This window comes from Notechis scutatus, chromosome 2 (assembly GCF_049901735.1).
Source record: "Notechis scutatus isolate UNSWTSFEM ecotype Mainland chromosome 2, rNotScu1.2, whole genome shotgun sequence".
In the NCBI taxonomy this organism is placed as follows: domain Eukaryota; kingdom Metazoa; phylum Chordata; class Lepidosauria; order Squamata; family Elapidae; genus Notechis; species Notechis scutatus.
In genome coordinates, this window is record NC_142010.1 from 48,676,489 (window position 1) to 48,694,169 (window position 17,681).

Sequence of the window (17,681 nt, forward strand, 5' to 3'; positions counted from 1 at the left end):
CTTTTAAATTGGACCTTTTGCTAAGAGAAAATAGAAGAATCTACACCTACAAGGAGGATACAAGGTGTCATAATATTAGCAAAGATGGCAGAATCGACTATAGGCTGCGGCTACAATCATTTGCCATCTTTGCATTCTGATCTCTACAGCATTTGTAGATGTTTCTTGCTCTGCTAATACGTGCCTCTATCTACCTTAATGAAGATTTGCCAAAGAATAACTTAGAGGCATAAAGATCAATAGAAAAGACACTAGCATCACCATAGTTTACTTAATCTACAATGATTGTATAGACATATAAGCACATCTTCCTATGCGCTATTTTTTTAAAAATGCTGTAGTATTTCAAGCTATTCTACTGTACATTATTGCCACCTTGCAAATGATTCAGACCCCCATGTACTGTGGAAGCATCCCACTGAGACAACAGGAATAGGCACCAACCTGTAATTACCTAGTAAAGACAATCAAATCATACACATTCAAGCCACCTGTGGTTCTAAATGACGAAAAGTGTTAGTTACACTTTGTGTTTCTATAGCATCTCTGGAGAAAAACAGAGGGCGTAATGAGCCACTAGGTTTCTGATAGGCTTGCAAGAGGCAAAATTAAAACACTCACAATTTACCCCTATCAAAGCTCCAGCAGAAAGACAGAGGGGGATCACAATTAAACTTTCTCGCTTCCTCTTAATTTGCACAGATGCAGAGAGAGAAAATGAGAGAGCAGGGAAGGAGGAAAGAAGGCTGCTTATTTTACTGTGATGGTTTCTCAATCTGAAGTCTTGTCCTTTCCTCTGGGGAGGAAGGATAGGCAGTGAATCCAGGAGACTAGGTCTATTTTATGGATTATCAGATCCATATGAGTGTAACAATCCCACTCAATTCACATAAGGGCTGTATTTGCATAGCCCTTTCATACTATGTTAGTTATCTAGTGATCCTACTACAGTCTGGATCAGATGTCATTCCCACCACTCAACCCAAAACAGGAAGTGTAATGTTATAAAACACGTCAAAAACGGATAGGTTGGCATATGTTGATTTATACCAGAGAAGCCTCCTTTGACTCAGACTGGACTCCTGGAAATTTCATGGATATCACCGTGTAGTTTTTCTTGGCAGCACTGCAGAAATGTCTACTGTGACTGAGATCTGGGATTCACCCCCCCCCCCATTTGCTCAGTAATCTTGGGATTTCCCATTCAAGTACTAAACAAACCAAGCTCTGCTGGAAAAAAAAACAGATTAGAAACCATTACTAACAGTTGCATTAACCAGTCTGCACAACTTGAGACAAAACCTGGATGACCACATGTGCCTGCTTATCCTGCTGAACTTATTTTTCTGATAGATCTGGACATAATATACTTAGACTTCAGCAAGGTATTCAACAAAGTAGACCATTCTTGCTAAGCTAGAAAGAAGTGGGATAGATAGCAGCACCACCAGATGGATTTGCAACTGGCTGACAAACCATACTCAACGAGTAGTCCTTAATGAGTCTAAGTCTACATAGAGGGAAGTAAGCAGTGGGGTGTCACAAGTTTCCATCTTAGGCCCAGTACTCTTCAATATTTTCATAAATGACTTAGATGAGGGAATAGAAGTGGAATTTACCAAATTTGCAGATGATACTAAGCTGGCAGAAATAGCTAACACCCAAGAAGATAGGCTCAAGATCCAGATGGATCTTGACAGACTTGAACACTGGGCACTGTCTAACAAAATGAAATTCAATGTAGAGAAAAGTAAAGTCCTACACTCAGGCAAGAAAAACCAAAAGTACACATATACACTAGGTGAAACCAATCTCAATAGCAGTAACTGTGAGATGGATCTTGAAGTCTTAGTGGACAACCAGCTAAATATGAGCCAGCAGTGTGCAGCGGCAACCAAAAAAGCTAATGCAATCCTAAGTTTCATTAACAGAGGGATACAATCAAGATCAAGTGAGGTACTAATACCACCCTATAAAGCCCTAGTCCATACTTAGAGTATTGCATCCTGATTTAGTCACCACACTATAAAAAATATGTTGACACTCTAGAAAAAGTGCAAAGAAAAGCAACCAGGGTGATTAGGGGACTGAATTAATTAATTCTTTATTGGCCAAGTGTAGTTAGACACACAAGGGATTTGTCTTGGTGCATATGCTCTCAGAGTACATTAAAAAGTATCCTTCCCCTGCCACACCCACCAAGCCATGCCCACAGAACTGGTAGTAAAAAAAACTGAATTCCACCACTTCTCTGGAGTCCTGTGGCAGAAGAGTAATCCTTAAAACTGAAGTTTAACCAATTAGGGCTAATAGAAGATTTTTTTTAAAAAAGGCTCAGGCATAGTATTTACTGTAAGATGCCACACAGTGCTAACATACACTTGCCATCTCAGAAATTGTTCTCCATAAAATAGGTTCTGTTATATATAAATCCACTTTAGGTTATATTTTTTTAAAATGTGAAACTTAGAAATAAGCTTCTGTTTCCCTGCATGGCTCTTCAACTTAGTAATCAGCCAACAAGGCTGTGATAAATTTCAGGAGTTTGAAAAAATATATTTTTATACTTTTTTTCAATTACCCTGCTTTCTATACATTGGCCATACCCAAAATAATGCATCATAATGTAAATTCTAGCTTGTATTTCAATCAAGTCTGGGCCACTTTTTTCTCTTGTTCAGTGGTTTTCCCAACAATATCAAGTTCAACCTGCTCTAATAAGCTACCTACAGGATGAATTCCTTGCTTTAGGAATAAGGTGGGTTAGACATCCTTTGGATTCAAATTCCTGTTATGTACTTCTATTCCCATGATTCCTCATAATACTTCAATATTTTTATCTCAATTCATTGGTCTATGTCTGTGTCTACTTGAATGAATATTATCTTTGAGCCCCGTAAGCATGCAGAAAGAAAGGAAATATCCTCTATTGTACTGACCCAAAATTACATCCTGTCATTCACTAGCAATCGACAGCATCTGATCTTTCCCTCTGCCCCTCTTTCACATGCCCCTCCTCAGCCTGTACCTAAATGACATGGTTATTGAATAATCCTCAGTTTTACTCTGCAGAATCTTTAAATCCTGCAATCCTGCATCCATGCCCTGGGTGAGGGGGAAACTAAAATGCCTCAAGTGGGGGTGCTTATGACGATTCACTTTGGATGATTGATGGGCAGTTATCCGTTGCTCGCCGGGTGACCTTCTGTCTCAGGTAAGCACCAAAACCTATTTCAGTACAGCTACTTTAAGTAGCATTTACCAGTATTTTTGTAATATTGTCCCACTGTAGAATTTATTAGACCCAAATTAGAAAATGGTGGCATTTTGTGGCATTTTAAGACCACACCTAGAATTCTGCATCCAGTTCTGTTCACCACATTACAAAAAAGATGTTGAGACTCTAGAAAAAGTACAGAGAAGAGCAATCAGGATAATTAGAGGACTGCAGACTAAAACATATGAAGAATGGTTACAGGAACTGGGCTTGGCTAGTCTAGTAAAGAGAAGGACCAGGGGAGACATGATAGCAGTCTTCCTATATCTGAGGGGCTGCCACAGGGAGGAAGGGGTCAAGCTAATGTCTAAAGCACCTGTAGGTCAGACAAGGAATAATGGATGGAAACTAAACAAGGAGAGATTTAACCTGGAAATAAGGAGAGACTTTCTGACAGTGGGAACAATCAACCAATGGAACAGCTTGCCCTCAGAAGTTGTGGGAGCACCATCACTTGAGACTTTCAAGAAGAGATTGGATTGCCATCTGTCAGAAATGGTGTAGGGTCTCCCGCTTGGGCGGGGGGTTGGACTAGATGACCTATAGGGTCCCTTCCAACTCTGATTATCTGTTATCTGTTAAGCGTAATTTAAAACAAAGCTCATCTTACATTTTGTGCCCTGTTGGGAAATAGCTTTGTCGATGAAGAATAGTCTCAGCTATAGAAAGCAAGGAATTATACGTGGTTTTTAGGCTAGGCCAAAAAGCTTTCACTTTGTACTAGGCTGTGTAGTTGAAGTCAACGCAGTGATAACATGTTCTTATTGCAGCATTAGCAACTTTCAATTTTTACCTGAGTTAACCTTCCCTCCCCCTCCCTTAAATTAAAGATAATTTGTCTCTGCCTAGCTTTAAGGCAGAAACTTTGTTAATTTGTTGACCTTAAAAACTGAGGATGGAAGCTGGGAAACAGCTATATTTCCCTTTTCAACAAGGAGGTCCAGTGCCTTGTGTTTTTCTAGCTTTAGGCAGGTTTGTTTTTGTTTTATTGTGTTTGACTCTTTTCCACAGTCAATGGGGAAAATGTTTTTGGTCTTGCTATCATGGTTGTTTCTATGATGACATGTAATTGTTATGAACTGGGTTTTTCTTCTTCTATTAATAGAATTTTTCTAGTGTTCCTTGTGCCGTTTTTATCCCCCTGGGATATTTTCTTTTGTGTGAAGTTGATCTAGACATTTAAAAATAAATGTAAAAACCTTATTTATGGAGAATCTGTGGCATGTTTGCTTCTTAAGCAAAAGCTGAGGAAATCAAGGAAATCCAAATATAAGTTAAATATTCCCAGGTTGGAAGAAACAATAATGAATGACATTGGCATCAACTTTTAACAGAGTGACATTACATTTTAATTACATTTCTGGTCATGCAGGAGGTGTCTATGGTTACAAGGTTCAGTTAAAAACAACTTAAGCTAATTTATTTGTGCTTTTTGCAATTTTGTTCTTACAAGGCCCGTATTGACAAGTTTATTGTGGGTGCTGGACCCTCCCATTTATTACCCAAAACATAGCACTAAAAATGTTTCAAACTGCTGCTTATTTCAGGGCTGCATAGATAGATGATAGATAGATAGATAGATAGATAGATAGATAGATAGATAGATAGATAGATAGATAGATACATGTATTTAGAGATAACAGTCTCCCAAACTGTTATTCTCCAGTAAGGAGATGCTTTTTGAGTATTGGTCTTTTCAATTACAACTGTGGGAAATTAAAAGGGTGGCTAAAGTGAATATTTAGTTCAAAGCAGAAATTTTTTGAAGCATACGATTTTGCTTGGGACAAAGCTCAGAGGACTAATGGCCAAAACAGGAATTGGAGTCTTAAGAAAAGGAGTCCTATTTTTCTTTCCTTTCACACTCTCAGTGTTGCAAATGATGCAGAAACATGTCAATTTTGCACCTGTTGTAGGTGCAAAATATAAAAATATGGATGGTTGCATTGAAAATATTTTTAGTATAAGCAAAGAAAAAGATACAATAATATAAATCTAGAGTATTTCCAGTAATGAATTATTAATTTATTTATTTGATTTGTCAATCGCTTACAAGATAATAGGTATAAGTATATACATAGTTATGAATACATGAAATGGGTACATATAAGAAAAATAAAAGAAACAATAGGACAGGGACGGTAGGCACATTGGTGCGCTTATGCACTCCCCCTACAGACCTCTTAGGAAAGGGGTGAGGTCAATAGTAGACAGTCTAAGGTTAAAGTTTTTGGGGTTTGGGGAAGAAACCACAGAGTCAGGTAGAGTATTCCAGACATTGACCATTCTGTTGCTGAAGTCATATTTCCTGCAATCAAGTTTGGTGCGGTTAACCTTGAGTTTGTATCTATTGTGTGCTCTTGTGTTGTTATGGTTGAAGCTGAAGTATTCATTGACAGGTAAGTCATTGCAATGTATGATTTTATATACCATACTTAGATCAGACTGAAGATGGCATAATTCAAGGTTTTCTAGGTCTAGAATTTCAAGTCTGGTGGCATAAAGTATTCTGCAATGAGTAGAGAAGTGTAGAACTCTTCTTGTGAAATATTTCTGGACTTTCTTAATTGTGCTAATATCAGATACATAATGTGGGTGCAAGACTGATGAGCTGTATTCGAGTATTGGTCTAGCAAATGTTTTGTATGCTCTAGTTAGTAGTGTGGATATTACCAGAGAAAAAGCTACGTAGGATTAGGTTAACAACTCTTAATGACTTTTTGGCTATGTAGTTACAGTGGATTCTAGCACTTAGATCATTAGAGATGAGTATTCCAAGGTCCTTTACAGAGCTTGGATCATCAACAAGGTCTTGACTATTCAGCTTGTATTTTATTTTCTGATTTTTTTTGCCAATATGTAAGACAGAGCATTTATTTGTTGAGATTTGAAGTTGCCATTTGTTTGATTATTCTGATACATAGTCAAGATGCAGTTGTCCAGAGATACCATAAGATTTTAGTTTTAGGAGTAGTTTGTCATGTACCACTGAATCTTTACAGAAGTCTATGTAGATTGTGTCTATTGTTTTGCCCTGATCGAGTTGTGTAGTCCATATGTTTTTGCAGTGTATGAGTTGCAGATCACAGGATAGTTTTTTTCTTAAACCAAATTGTTTATTAGAGAGTAGGCTGTTTCTCTCTAAGTGGAGGATAATGGATTGGTTAATAATTGATTCCATGACTTTACAGGTGATGCAGCATAAGGAGATTGGTCTGTAATTTTCAACTAGGCTGGGGTCTCCCTTTTTGAAGATGGGGATGACCATGGCTTGTGACCATAGGTTAGGCAAGGAGCTGGTCCTGAAAGATTTTTCAAAGATTATGCTTAGAGGTTCTGCTATGGCAGTGGATAGCTTTTTTAAGAAGTAGGCACATATTCTGTCTGGTCCAATAGATAGAGATGGTTTTAGATTGCGAAGTGCTTTTTCAACATTGTCTTCTGTAAAATTGATATGTATTAGATCATTGTAGTTTTCTGTGGTTCGGCTAGGAAATACTGGGCATGATCCATTGCTGTTTACAAATACTGAGCCAAAGAATGTGTTAAAGATGTTAGCTTTAATGGTGTCATCTAGTATTGTTGGTTACTAGTTGTTCCAGTCCCAGATTTGTAACAGCATTGTAGAAGGTTGCATGTATGGGTTCAGTTGTACATTCGTTTAGGGTCCAGTCAATATGAGGTAGATTGAAGTCACCAAGAAAGATAAGAGCGTGTGGGCAGAATGTTGCCCATGTTAGTAGTGAATTTAGCTTGTTTACATGTTTGATGTCATAATCAGGTGCTCTGTAACATAGTAAGAACTGATATGTGATATTTAAGGATAGTTCACAGGAAGAGCAAGCTCCTGGGTAACTTGGATGTTTTTTAGATTTAAGAACTTTTTATAGAAGATAGCAACACCATGTCCTCTACGAATTTCATGATCTGATCCGTAAACATGATAGTCCCTTACTGTGGTAATGGAGTCAGGGAGAGATGCGTTGAGCCATGTTTCATAGACAAATATGATGTCGAATTTAGCCATATTTAGTAAGAGGAAAATTCAGGTATTTTATTCACAAGGCTTCTTGCATTGAGTAGCTTGCATTTAAGGCCAGTTGTAGTTGGAATTGAGGTAGGGGCGTGTGTGCCTAGTCTTGGGTGATGGTGGATTGGTTGAGGTTGGGTTGTGGTTGAAGGTTAAAGCTGAGTTGCGGGTTGTGTGACTTACTTTTGATACAGTCAGCACGGTAGTCAATATACAGGTACGTCTCTCCATTGTCTAGACATTGTTTGAGTTCAGTGCGGAGTACACGGGAGTGGGCACGTTGCTGTATGGTTAGGTCAGGGAGAGAAGGGAGGTTCTTATAGTTGGTGTTGCTTTTGGCAACAGAAACATGTCAATTTTGCACCTGTTGTAGAGGCAAAATATAAAAATATGGATGGTTGCATTGAAAATATTTTTAGTATAAGCAAAGAAAAAGGTACAATAATATAAATCTAGAGTATTTCCAGTAATGAATTAGTAGTGGATCACTTGAGTCTGATCCAAATTCTACATCCAGCATGTACATAAACTGGGTGGTTTTTCTGAAGAAGATGTCTCTAAGAATTGTTCCAAGGCAGGACAGAAAGATGCTCCATAGAAAGGACAATAGCATCACTGCTTTAAAAAACCCAATGGGAGGAGTTTCATCAAGATATTTTCCTTTATTTACTCCTTAATTTAATTGACAAATGGGAAACAAGGGAAGTTGGAAACCCTGGAGAAATGGTTGTAGAATGAACAACATGTACACCCATCCTCATGGAGATGTTTTAACTAAAATGTGCAGGAACTCTCATGAGGATTCTTATGAAATTCTCTTCTCATTTGAAAGTGTTTATAAATCAAAAATGGTTTCATCAAATTGAATGAGAAAGTGCAGAATTTCCCTATCTGGCATCGGAGCAAACAGATCTCCTTCATTAATTGGTTGCACAGTATTATTTATTGTGTGTGGGATGCACATATGTGGGATAGGAAAATATGTGAATAAGGAGTCATTTATATGTTTCTTTTATCTTGCAGGGGCAAATTGCTCTCCTACCATGAATTTCATAGATATATAAGATTCCCAAAATGATAAGGTACTGAAGTGATTGTTTAAGCTGAAATTGACTCTCTGCAGCATTTGAATTAAGGGAAAAATATAATCCAAAGCACTATTATTGCAACTTTAAATGAGCCACATTTCAAAGCAGCTAAAGTATATAGAAGCTTTCATTTTTTCCCCTCCATATCCATTTTGTATCCTTTCAGATAATCATCTTGTCTGCCTGCTTGCGCTGACAGTAGAGGATTGAAAGCCAACAATAATTTAACAAAGAGAATATTCCTCTTTATTTCATTTTCATCACAATCTCCCCCATCATCACTATTATTGGGGTACTCAAAAGAGCCTTGATTGCCATTTTTGACTATCTATATAAAATAGTATAAATATTTCACATTTATTAGAGGCCAGGCATTTGCTTGAGGGAAGCAGAGAGGGTACATGATCTAGGTGTAAACTTCTGTGAACAGGTCTTCTGGTACGATATCGGAACCCCCCCGGCCTTTGAGATTTTCTTCTGATTCTTCTGATTGTGTATATGTGACCTCCATCTTGGGGAGAAGAGGGGAGAAATTATTCCTGAAATCTACAAAACTTCCCTAAGTCATTGCACTCATCCATGTTGATGACTTGCTCAAAGGATGAAATCATGCAATCTGCTGTGTGTTCATTAGATATTAGATTCTACAACAGGTAACACACTTTAGAGTCGGTGTGTCCAAGCCTGGCAACTTTAAGACCTGTGGATGTCAACTTCCAGAATTCAACAGGCAGCTTAAAGCTACGGAGGTTGGACACTCCTGCTTTAGAGAGTTTTTGTTTTTTACTCTATTGCAGGGGTATCAAACACAAGGCCCGCAGGACAGATCTGGCCCATGATGTGGTCAGTTCTGGCCCATGGGGCTGTCCTGGACAATGTAAGGGGCTGGCCCACATGGCTTCAGCCCAGTCTACCCAATTTGAAGAGGAAACATCAGGCCAGTGTGGCTTCATCCCACTCTACCCAAAGCAAAAAGAAAACATACCAGAAGTTTGGGGAGTGGGGTCAAGTTGGCCATGCCCACCCAGTCAGCCATGCCCACCTGCCCCCCCTCCAAGGTCAACCACAACCCTGATATGGCCCTCAATGAAATTGAGTTTGACATCCCTGCTCTATTGACTTCATCTGCTATTATTCCTTTTGGGATTATTATTAATGAGTCAGCTTATCATATTATTACCCATTTTTAAAAACATTATGAATTCTCCTAAACTTTCCTGACATGTCATAAGGTCCCTGCTTACTGGTATGCAAGCTAATGGATATAAAAGTACAATAAGAAAAATAGAAGGAAGAATAAAACAAAAACCCAAATTCGATATAAATCATAAATAAAAGATGAGATACTATAACTAAGTAGGTAAAATGACCAGCTTGAATACAAACTCCTCAGAGAGGAAGCCACCTGAATGGCAGCTGCTCTTCCATTAGGTAATAGTTTTCAATTGATTTTCAATCAATTTTCTTTTCAATCATCACTCTTCTTCCCCCATCACCACCAAAAGGGGGAGGGACGTCCCTGTAAATTGCAGACCACTAGTTATAATTTGTTCTTGCTATGTAAATTATTTTCCCCATGACACTAATTTATTAACTGATTATATGGTTACAAGATATCTGTTTGGGTCATTAATGTTTAAAGGTACAGTTTTACTCTCACCCAGCTGGAAGAAAGTGCCATTGGGAGTTAGTTTTTCAGTTGTTGCAGGATTCCACTGTACTATTCTTATAAGTGATCGTCAGTTCAAGTTGAAGGGGACGTTCTTGAACTCTTGTCAATCCTACCAGATAAACAAGACAGGAAACATGGCCAGAATTCATCCTGCTTTAAAGTAAGGCCACATTAATAGAATCTTGCAGGTCTGAAAGTACAAACTTCCCACAACACTTTTAATGGCCTGATCTATTAAGGCAGGTCTTTCCTAAGTTTCTTTCTGACCATTAAACAACTATTAGTTCACTCCTTTCTTGTTTGATCACACCTTAAGCAGTTTCTCTCCCCCTGCTCCCTCAAAGTCATTCTAACATACCATTGCAACTGTTTTCACCTGCATATTGGAAGGAAATTTCTTTTTAAAAAAAAAGCACAGACAAAGCAATTCAAGAATAGGACTTTTGATTCCATTAAGAAACATTCAACACAGTTATCAATTTTAGTTGCCATGCCTCACTCTCAATAGTATTCTGAAAATTCCTTTCTGGAGCAAGGTGTCTGTAGAGATTCTCAGTCATCTAGGTCATGGTTGTCCCAAAGGTGTTTTTTCAAGAGGAAACTGGACTTTGAAGATTTTTGCTTCCTATCCATTCTTGGATGAGAACAAAATGTCTTTAAAGAAAAACCAGAAAGTCCAATTGCCTCTTGAAAAAACACCTTGGGACATTCTGGAGCAAAGGTGATGTTATGGAAGGAAAGGATGAAAGCAGAAGTGCTTATACCCTATTTAAAATTGTCTTTATCCTGAATCATAAATTCCCAAATGAAGAAGCTTTGAAAAAAGGATGATAGAAAAGGAGGAATTCTGACCTATAGTTGGATTTGTCTTTTTCCATGACTATTCAATGTCTCAAACTTTCGGCATTTCTAGCTTTTGGCTAAAAGGAAACTTGTTGGATGATAAATGGGAAATAGAAGATTCATTCTTGTTTTCTAACAATACCTAGACATATCTGCTTGGTTTTTCCTATCAAAAGCTAGACACATTTCATTATTTTAAAAGTGGAAAGGCAGAATCTAGTGACATGTTTAAAAAAAGGGATGGGACTATGATTAGGCATTCTGGAGAGAAGTGAATTGATTTCTGACTTGAACATAAAGAAGGCCCATGTCATGTTTACCACACTGGGAGAAAATGTATAAGGACCTTTTCTGTGTGAGCATGTGTGCTGAAATGGCCTTCAGAATTATTTATTAGATGTTTATCCTGCCTTTATTGTTTTATAAGCAATTCAAGGTGGCAAATACAATCATTACATATCTTCCTACTCCTATTTTCCCTACAACAACAACCATGTGAGCTGGGTTGGGTTGAAAATGAGAGACGCAAAGTCACCCAGTCAGCTATCATGCCAAAGTCAGAACTAGAATTCATAGTCTCCTCGTTTCTAGCCAGGAGCCTTAACCACTAGACCAAACTGGTAGCATTATAGATAGCATATGTATGTACAAAATTGTCTGATTTTCACTTGCTCATTTTATTGTGTTCAGCTGCTTGAAATCATGCAGCAAGGGAAGCAAATAGAAATGAAGCAACCAAAGTTTGCAGTGTAAAATATACTTGTGCAGTGTTCCAACCAATTAGTCATATACTCTATCTGATAATTTAAAAAAATCTATGTGTTTGTTAGGTTGGGTTGAGTAAAGGATTGCTCCTGTGGCATTTTTCACATTAACCCCCCCCTTTTTTTGGTATTACTTCTATAAAACTGGAGATCTCCCAAAAATGTCTTAGTTGTTATTTTGACTTCAAAATGATAAACCTTTGGATAGTGACTTTTCTGTTTGTATAAATGAGGGCATACATAGGATCATAAAAAGCACATACTGCACTGAATTAAACAAACACTCATATGCACATAGATATTCAAACTTTAATGTATGTATGCTCTTATTTCTGTACTCATAATACATACAAACCTAAATGATGAAATTCTTACTCCCAAAAATCTCACCTGCAGTGAAAATTCCAGGGAAGGAAGGTTCAAGTGTCTCACCAAGCAATCTTAAAGAAAGGAAGGAACACATTTTAGCTCCGTTCTGCCCCCACTTCACCCCTCTCCACCCCATTCCCAGGTGCCTATGAAATCCTCTCCCTGCAATGCCAGTGCAGAATCCAACCCAGTGGCTTTGGCATCATAGGACTTTTGAGTGGTTAAGACTCATGAAAAGGCAGAAATGATGTAGGCCCATGATAAGGTGCACCACCACCACCAACAAAAAAAGGCTCCTGCTTGGATGGTACTGATAAATATTAAAACCAGCATTAATTGTTTTCTAAAGCAATTGCCATGTCTTCTTGGCTCCTACAGCGTGTCTATTGTGTTTCTGTGGTACTATGCAGGGATGACCTTGTGAGAAAGAAGGAAGAGCTAAAGCCCAAACAATAATCTGTTAAACAAAATCTGAGTCTGAAGGAAGGATGGGAATGGTGGAAGCATCTCAGAAGGGAGCCTCCTTAGTTTTCAGGAGAGTAACAGAGTGAGAGATACTTTTAGATTTGCAATATTCTGTTACTGTAACCCTACAATAAATGTAGTGTTAGCATACATGATTAGAGCTTGTCTGGACAATCTCAAATAGTACCTAATACAAATGTAGCTGGTGGAACTTGGACTTGCCATGATCCACAAATAGAGTTAATACTATAAGCAGCAACTTTCATCATATATTGCCAAAGGAAACTATTTTGAGCACAACTCTTATCCCTCTTCTAAAGTTCCTTTAATATTAAATATCTTTTAATATTAATGGAGAAGGATATTGACATTTAGATCTACTCCTTGTTATACACAAAGAGGTACTTGCAACAATAGCTGCATTAAGAGGAAGGGAATGGTTAGAATTGGTCGTGAATAAAAGCACAAAGCAGACTATAAGAAATGATGGGTGTGTTCAAGAATACCATGAAACACTGAACAACATCACTGTAAAATGCTGATATCTGAATTGTCATAAGCCAAGTAATGCTATGCCTATAATACTGGGCTTCTCAAACAGCTGCATGAAAAAAATTAAAATATGCAGAAGCATTATTTTCCAAAGTTGTGTATAAAGGATGGAGAAATAAAAAAGGAAAAGAAAAGGGTATGTGCTGAGATTGCAAGAATTAATGTCCAAACTTTGCAAGATTTTTATGGTTGGTGAAGATGGGCATCTGTTAAAACACAGATGGATCTAGTTGGTTCTTTGCTCTGGCTTAACTTATCCTTACATAGCAGTTGTTTCCTTCAGAAGGAGTGTTCCTGGGGAGAGAGAAAGAGAGACAGACAGACAGACAGACACAGAGAGAATCAGAGAGAGAGAGACATACAGAGAGAGAGACAGAGAGACAGAGCAGAGAGACAGAGACAGACACACACACACAGAGGGGGATAGAGAGAGAGAGGCATAGACAGAGAGACAGACACACAGAGAGACAGAAAGAGAATCAGAGAGAGACAGAGACAGAGAGACAGACAGAGACACACACACAGACAGGGGGACACACAGAGAGAAACACACACACAGAGATAGAGAGAAAGAGAGAATATATGAAATTTTAGATATAGTATACCAAGAAATATAAATGGCAAACAGGGAGCAAGGCAAGCAAAGGCATATAGATGCTGCTCACATATGCTGACATTGTATATTCATAACTTTATAAGTTATGAATAACTGTAAATTGTACAGTTCATCTATGACTTGAAATGTACTTACTTTTCTTGACCTTTACCTTCAACATATATACCAAATAACTGCAGCAAACTGGAGTTAGATCAGATAATTTGCTAAGGGATACAAGAGTTGTTTCATCTAGTTTTCTTAATGCTTTTTTTTAATGTGTCCCAAGAGTGGAGGTTGTTTTGTCTGGAAGGTATTCCCTTGGAATTAACAGCGGATCATATATTTTGGATATTCAGGTCTTTCAGTGAATTCTGTAAACCCAAATAGTGCAAGACTTTCTCTAATTGGAAATCCATTTGGGTTTGTTCTGGACACGTAAGATCTTTTAGGAAATGAAGATGTAATCAGGAGATGCAAACTTTAAAGCTTTCTAGAGTCTGGTGCAATTACGATATCGAAGACTCACTTTTTGCTTTTTGCATGCTAAAAATGAGCCATTCCCACTATCTCTGTAGTTTGCATTATGACTCGGAGACTCCAAATCTGGTGACTATTAGGAAACAATTAAAGGAAGTATAGCTCCAATTATAGCTAAAAGTAACTACTGGTATCCAGATTTATTGATACAAGCAATGAAGTGTTGGTTGTTTCAAAAAGTCCTATTCAACAAATCCCTCATTTCTGAATCCCTCATGAAATCTGAGGGAGGTAAGTTAAGAAGAAAACGCCAACAATTGACCTGCTCTTCTGTGATTTTGTACTTACTCATTGCTAAAAGTGAGTGCTGCAGAATGCTTTTTTCCAGTGAGACCCTTCTATCAGGGCAACCTGGTCTACCCAAATATGGAATGGAGCATAATGCTTCTGCTTTTGCCATTCAGCCTCAATCCAGGAGCCTTCACAGGCAGGCACTTTTACCACAAACTAGTTTTGTGTTGAATTTATATTTACAGAAAGTCTGATTGCTGCAGACTTTCTTATGGTATTTTATCCTTCCACTTGGTTAGTCTTCATATCCGACCCGATGCTGAAAGTAAATGTTTGGCAGCTTAGACCCAACATCTAATCATTTAAGCAACCACTGTTGTTGCTAATGCAACACAAATTTGCATGGAAAGAAAGAGCCACAAAGATTTGAAAGAACAAGACTCCCTAAGACTGAATAATGTAATGTCAGTTCCTCTAATGAATGCGGATGCTGGGTGCGTGATGAATAATTAGTGACTTTGATACCTGCAGAGAGCAGGTCATGATTGTGCTGTCAGGAACTTCACTGCCACCAAAAGCATCATTATCCTAGTTACTGCTGTTTAGTAAATACACTTCTGAAGAAAAAATGCATAGCCTTTTCTTTTCCTCCAGAAGCACAAGGACATTCTGTGAGAACACCAGCTTTTTGCAAACTCAGTAGAAGGCAGCCCACAGGGAATTTTTTTATTTATCAAGAAAATAAAAGCCAACATGGTGTTGCTTTGATTGGAGCAGTTTATAAACCCTTTATATAATAAATAAAATAAACACATGAGGCTTCGAATAGTATCCATCAGAAAACAATCCCTGATCAAATCAAACCATGTGATTAGGTCTGCTCAGAGCAAGGAATGATGACATTTAATCTGAACGTTTACATATCTGTCTGTCATTGGGGCTTATGCATACTGCAGGAAATAGTGATGGATCTATGGCTAGCATGATTGTCAAGGCCTGCTGATGCTAAGAAATCCATATAATTGAGTAGGAAGAAGCAAGATTTATGTCAACATTCCGAGGAATGCACCCACTGAAAGCAGAACTCTGAGGCAGGTAGATTCCTCAAAGAACAATTTATTGGATACCTCATATTGGACACAATGGGTGAAAACCAACTTTGAAAATTCCCATGGTTTTCACCTAATTAAAAGTGAAAGTTTTCCCCCTTCCCCGGGTCATCAGTCACATGGTCCAATAGAAGTGCTGGCCGGTTGTTTGGTTACTTCACTCCTCCTCTCCCAGCCACCTGTTGGAATGACCTTGGTTCCCACAGGAAAGCCTTTTGTTTTGACTGAAAAGCCCCCTTCCCTTCCCATCTAGTAGCAACCCTGAAGCCACAAAGATGGCCCCAGCCAGGTTCGCTTCAGGGTTGACAATTTAATCTGACCTAGGTTTTAACTTGGAAACTCTGTTGAGTGCCGGAACAAGTGGAACAGATTTCTACCAATGGAAGGTAAACTATCGTGTATATCTCTGGGATGTTCTCCCTTGAGAAGTTATTTGATGCTCCTGGACTGATAAATGGATTGGAGTACAGTTGTCCTTCAAGTTTTGCCCAGCCCTGAATTTTGCAGTGCAGTCTATCGGCTCAAATATACATATGAACATTCATATAACAATGTACATGTCATTAGAAAATGAGTGAGGAAAAGCCTACTAGGTGGGAAATACATTCAACATGCACATTTAAATACAGTTTTGGAAATGGATTACAGTCAGAATAGGAAAAGGACAGATTCAAGAAGGACTATGGCTATGGAATGAAGGTTACTCGACCAATTTTTTTGCCTAAGTTTGGGATAATGAAGCAGCACTTTAATGTCAAAGCTTCTGTTGGCTACAGATTGAACAATGATGGGCTTTCAGATTAACAACCCAATTATTAATTCAGGTTAATTTTTCCAATTATATTTACATGCTAACTGGCAGCCTGAGTCCTATTATACTATACTGGTATGTGGTAATAACCTTGGGAAGAGCCACTGCTTAGACAATAGTTTGATAAATGAAATTTGAATGCAAAGGAAGGATGGTGATGGAGAAAGGATCTCAGATGGGACTGAGATCCTGGTTTCACAAGAGTAGAAGTAAGGTAGAGGAGGGGTATTTTCAGACTTGCAAAATTGATATTAGCTTTTCAAGGTAGTTCAGACAAGAAGCATGACAATGAATACAGATTACATTAACAAAATTTGCTAGTTTGAAACTATCCCTTTCCTACCTTACTTTTACTCTTATAAAAGCTAGGCAGGTTCTTTCTGAGATGCTTTTGCCAACTCTTTCCTTTGGGTTCAGATTTCATTCATCAGACCATTGTCTAGCCTGAAGATCTTCCTCCTGTCTTTCAAGGTCATTTCCACATAACATGACAGGGATATATAACTTTCTTTGTCCAAGGAAAGGCAAAGTGCTGCAACCTGGGGTGGGGTGGGGGAGGAAAAGGAAGGAAAAAAGCTTTTGGAACATTATCTAAAAGGAATGACTAACAAGACTTTCAAAAATAAAATGAAAGTTTACAAAGTTGGCTTATTTGATCAAGGTTAAACTGTACATGGTATTTTTTTCCCTAACAGTTTTTAATAATTTTTTCTTGACTACGACTGAATGATGAGGCTTTATAGATTACTTTATAGATAAGATATGAAAAGAATAAAAATTGTTTTATTTTTGGAGAAAATAATAAGTTATGGTATTAAGAAGAAATAAAGATATGATAAAAAAATAATTTGTAGGACATCATTTGAAGGGATTAAAGATTAATATTTTTAATATGTTGTTGTTTCTATTAGCTTCTAATGGAATTTTTCTTGATGAAGTTTGAATGATGAGGTTTTAAAGATTTCTTTATAGATGTAAGATAAGACATAGGAAGAAGCATACTTTTTTCTTTGTATTTTAGAGAAGATAACAGGATATTGTGTAAAGTACAGGAAATATGAAATTGATTTACTTGTTAAATATAAATGTAAATATTCATTTCTTAATCAGACTTTTGCTGATTAAGATTGGAAGATGAAGCTTTACTATTTGCCAACAGATAACAGAATACAGAGTTGGAAAGAAAAGATGAGATATGGGATGAAAGGATTTTTGGCTGAAATATTAGAAAAGGTGCTAAATTATTGTACTTGTCTTGATGAAGAAATAATTAATTTCTTTCCATTTATTTCTTTTCATTTATATATTTTCCTCTTTTCCCTCTTTCTTTTTTTG